Source organism: Chiloscyllium punctatum, unplaced genomic scaffold (genome assembly GCF_047496795.1).
Source record: "Chiloscyllium punctatum isolate Juve2018m unplaced genomic scaffold, sChiPun1.3 scaffold_232, whole genome shotgun sequence".
NCBI lineage: Eukaryota > Metazoa > Chordata > Chondrichthyes > Orectolobiformes > Hemiscylliidae > Chiloscyllium > Chiloscyllium punctatum.
In genome coordinates, this window is record NW_027309966.1 from 166,459 (window position 1) to 171,196 (window position 4,738).

The following is a 4,738-nucleotide window of genomic DNA, read 5'->3' on the forward strand; positions in this document are numbered from 1 at the left end:
AAATCGATCGGACAGTGAGACAATGATCCTTTCTTCGTGTGGTGTACATCCGTGACTCTATAAGTCAACGAAGAATCATTCCCACAACTTCAGCTGTGTCAGGATCTAGTTTGCGGTGAAAGCCTGTCAATCTGCTAAGGTAACGTTCGTCTGGGTCTCTGCAAAGGATTTGGCGAAATCTTTGGGTCTTGACAATTTGTTCCTCAAACAAAGTACATATTTCATGAATTAAGTTCTTTTACTATGAAAATTGGCCATTATTATGCAGCTGTGATGGCCGAGAGGTTAAGGCGTTGGATTTGAAATCCAATGGGGTTTCCCTGCGTAGGTTCAAATCCCGCTCACAGCGTTGAATCGTTTAAAAGTCATTAATTCCTTTGCAGAATTTGGATTTCGTGGAGCTTGAGCTTTGCATTCAATCGAAAGTAATTTTTTTAACTGTGAAGAATCCGAAGTAATTTCAAGACGTCTAATTGAATAAATTATATGTCGAGACACAAAAAGTAACCAACCTCCAACACGAATCAGTTTCAAAACATTTGTCGAACTATCGTGAAATTTGGATGTTCGGGGGTGGGGGGGTGTATTTAAGCAAAACAAGAAGCAATGCAATACATTTACCTGCAGGTGATGAGTTTTTTTTTGGGATCAGTTGAAAGTCAAGCTGAGAAAGTTCAACCTAATTTACAACTGACTCTCAAGCCCAATAATCTATTATATCAGCAGTCAATGAATTGGAAAAAGCAACTCCATGTGTGGAAAGGAACTCGACTGATCCAGGTTCCTGGCTTGAGGTGTGATAAGGCAAGGCGATATCAGCGGAGTAGAATTTTCTGGAAATATTAGAAATGGAATGTTAACGGTCTTCTGCTGACCACATTCGTAAGAAACTGTACATTAAGAACTGAATTTGAAAATTAGCGATGAAAATCAGACTTAGCCCTCTGCTTGTGGATTAGCATTGTTCAGAACAATAGGTTGTTGTTGAGGCTACAATTGACGAAAATAATCGATGGGGATCTTATCCACGACCTTCGTTGGAGCAGTTGGTGTGGAGAGCTCAACATGAACAACCAAATACCAATTATTCATCTTGGCTATCTGAATTGCTTAGTTAAACATACTCCCAGTTTAATGTAAAAACCTTTGCTCTCAGAGCTAGATGTTTTCATGTCAGCATGTTCCGATCTGAGAAGATACTCCATGGAGTAGATGTGACTTAAATTTTGACTCTAATGTCAGAGATGTTGACACATTTCTGCCCCAAAACAGCACTACCATTGGTATCAAATCAAACTGAACAAAGAACTAGTTCACTTAGACATTTCCTGTCTGCAGACTCTGCCAATGGACCGTTCAGGCCCGATGTAGGAATAGGGCTTTGTGACATCTGTTCGCAAGTGGATCACTTCATTCTTGCTCACGATCCATAAACCGTAATTCATTTTGAACTTCTTAGCCATCAGCATGAAAAATGTTACATAATGCATATGTTTGCTTCTCGAAAGAAAGAGCGAAATCTTATTCAATGCAGACGCAAATTCAAGTTGTCCCTGGTCGACCAGAAGACAGATATCGCGAAACAAAGTGAATACAGAAAACAATCAATGTTTTCTGGGAGTCAAAAAGATGTACTGCAAGAACGGAAACATATATTTGGAACTAAAGTCACATACCACTTTCAGACTAAATTTTCTTGAACCGTTATCTTAATTTGACCTTCATGTCCACCATTGCTGCAAAAATTATCTTAACAACTCAGAACTTTGTGTTCTTTGATATTGTCTCCTTCATGTTTCTATTGATATTGAAACTAAAAACCGGGCAATAGTAATGCACCCTATTTCACTTGCAAAGATCAGAAGAAGATCAATTTATAAGAGAACATAAATAAAGCTACGTCTGTCTTTCGAGAGAAAACACAGTTACCATTTCGACTCCAAGAAGTCTTCTTCAGAAGTCAGCGCAATGAACTCGAAATAGTAGACCGAAAATCAAAAAAAAGAAGCCATAATGCCGCGAATACACCACCCGCAAACGCATCAAGTCCTACTCGAATATGTTGTATTACTATTATCAACATCAGTGGAGAACGGAATAAAGCTCATGCTGCAGTTGTCAACCTGTTATGACGTAGTTTGTAAAGTCAGAAATATGATCAGGTAAAAAGCGGGATGAAAGCGGGATATCAGAAGTCTGAAAAAAGCCAGTGCGTGCTTTGCTTTGAAGAAGGTTGGCAGTGATGAAAATGGAAATTAACTCCAGTGAGGGGGGGCTTCATTAATCCTCAGAATCGTTACAACACACAGGGACACAATTCTTTTTGCTGGGTTTCTGTTCTGCCATTTTATAATCACGACTGCTGTCGGGTTTGGTTTCCATTCCAGGCTGAGGTGACTGCCTGATGGAAGTTTGCACATTCGCCCAATTTCTGTGTGGTAGCTCTGGTTTGCTGCCACATTCTAAACAGTTGCAGGTTATTTTGATTCGCCATTGAACGCACATGGTTACAGAGACAGGGATGTGGAGAGTTTCTGGATAGGACGTACTTCAGAGGATTTTTGTGAACTTAAAAAGACAGAGTGGGGTTAGTCTGCTGTTTCCTGGGTAAGCTACATGGACAGAGAGGGGTCAGGGTATTCTTCCCTGAGGGAGAGACATTGACAGGGTTGGATTAGTTGCTCTTACCTGTGTCAGTCACGCAGATACAGTAGGGTCAGTCTGCCCTTCCCTGGGCGAATTTCTTTCACAGAGTGGTGACAGTCTGCTCTTCCCTGCCTGAGTGAAACAGAAAGAGCGGAGTCAGTATTCTCTTCCCCCGATAATTTATGTTGACAGTCTGGCTTCCGTCTGCTCTTCTCTGGCGAGTTACATTGGTAGAGTGGTGTCCGTGTTCATTCATTGGGTGAGTGCCATAGACAGAATGGGATCAGTCTGCTCTTCCCTGAATGAATTACATTTATAGAGTGGGGTCAGACTGCGCTTCAGTGAATGACTTATATTGACCGTGTGGGATCAGTCTGCTGAGTTACACTGAGAGTATGGGGTCAGTCTGCCCATCCTTCAATGAGTAACACTGACTGAGTGGCGTCAGTTTGCTCTTCCCTCAGTGAGTTACATTGACAGAGTGGCATCAGTCTATTCTTTCCTGTGCGAGTTACATTGACAGAGTGGCGTCAGTCTGCTTTTCACGGAGTGAGTTATTTGGACAGTGTGGGATAAATCAGCTCTTCCTTGGTGAGTTGCATTGACAGAATGCGGTCAGTCTGCAATTTCCTAGTTGTGTTAAAGTGATCACGTGAGGTCAGAGTGCTCTTCCCTGGTTGAGTCACATTGACAGATTAGGCTTCATCTGCTCTTCCCTGGGAGAGTCATATTAACAGAATGGGATCAGTCTGCTCCTTTCTGAGTGAGTAATATCACAGAGTGCACTCAGTCAGTTCTTCCCTGGGTGATCTATGTTGAGAGAGTGGTGTCAGTCTGCTCCTCCACGGACGTTTTACTTTCTCAGAATCGTGAGAGTCTGCTCTTCCCTGTCTGAGTTTAACAGGAAATATGGTTTCATTACTGTCTTCGCTGGATGATTCACATAGACAGAAAGGAATAAGTCTTCTCTTCTCTGAGAGAGTCACTTTGACAGAGTGGGGTCAGGCTCGTCTCCCTGCTTGTGTTTTATTGACAGAAGCAGATCAGCCTGCTCTTTCCCTGATGAGTGACGGAGACATAATGGGTACAGCCTGCTCTTCTTTGAGTGGTGTCAGTCTGCCATTTGCTGGGTGAGTTACATATAAAGTGTTGGATCAGTCTGCTCTTCCCTGGATGAGTGACAGAGACAGAATGGGTACAGCCTGCTCTTCTTTGAGTGGTGTCAGTCTGCCATTTACTGGCATATAAAGTGTTGGGTCAGTCTGCTCTTCCCTGGATGACTAACATTGACAGAGTGGCGTCAGTCTACTCTTCCCTGGGTGAGTTACATTAACAGAGTGCGGTCAGGCCATAATTTCCTCTTTGAGATACAATGATCGTGTGATATCAGACTTCTGTTCCCTGGTTGAGTTACATTGACAGAGTGGGGTCCATCTGCTCTTCCCTGGGTGAGTTACGTTTGCAGTTTGGGGTCGGTCTGGTCTCTGCAATCCAGGAACTCCATCTCTAGCGGTTTCTTGTCAGTACCTCCATACTAAGGATTTGAGGAGTTAACAAAAGTAACTCGTCCCCTACATCTTTGGAATAATTAGGGATGTGCAGTGAATCTTATCTCATTGAAAGACAACTGTGTCCCAGAAATGCATTTCTAATAATTGCATGTTCAAATTCGACACTGCAAGCGGTCGGGAATAACTTGAGGAGAGGGGCAGGGTAGAATAATTAATGTCAAATGCACTGATGGATACGAGACATGACACAAGATGTGAGTGTGGAGCTGATGGTGTAAGGCTTAGTGTCAGTGCTATTGGTTCAGCATTTATTGCTCACTGTTCGCAATGACACACACCACTGCTGTCAATTCACAACAATGAGCCTGTTCATCTTGGTTTGAAAATCCCTGCGTGTGTATTAACGTGATTAATGGGACGCGAGAGGAGATGAGCACATCCTCTTTATTCTGTCAGTTTAAACGACGAAAATATCTGTTGGATGCCAATGCAAGAGGATACTCTCTTTTTCTGTGCCTTTTTAGTGGGGCATGCTCAGCATTCAAACGTCTGTTTTTGCACAAGCAGAGTTTGATTGCCAT

At 42.6% G+C, this 4,738-nt stretch overlaps 1 non-coding gene across 1 annotated transcript; it reads left to right on the forward strand.

Moving 5' to 3' along the window:
• Positions 1–267: 267 nt before the first annotated feature.
• On the forward strand, positions 268–349 carry trnas-uga (transfer RNA serine (anticodon UGA)). Its single transcript has one exon. It is a non-coding gene; the product is annotated as a tRNA-Ser (tRNA).
• Positions 350–4,738: the final 4,389 nt, after the last annotated feature.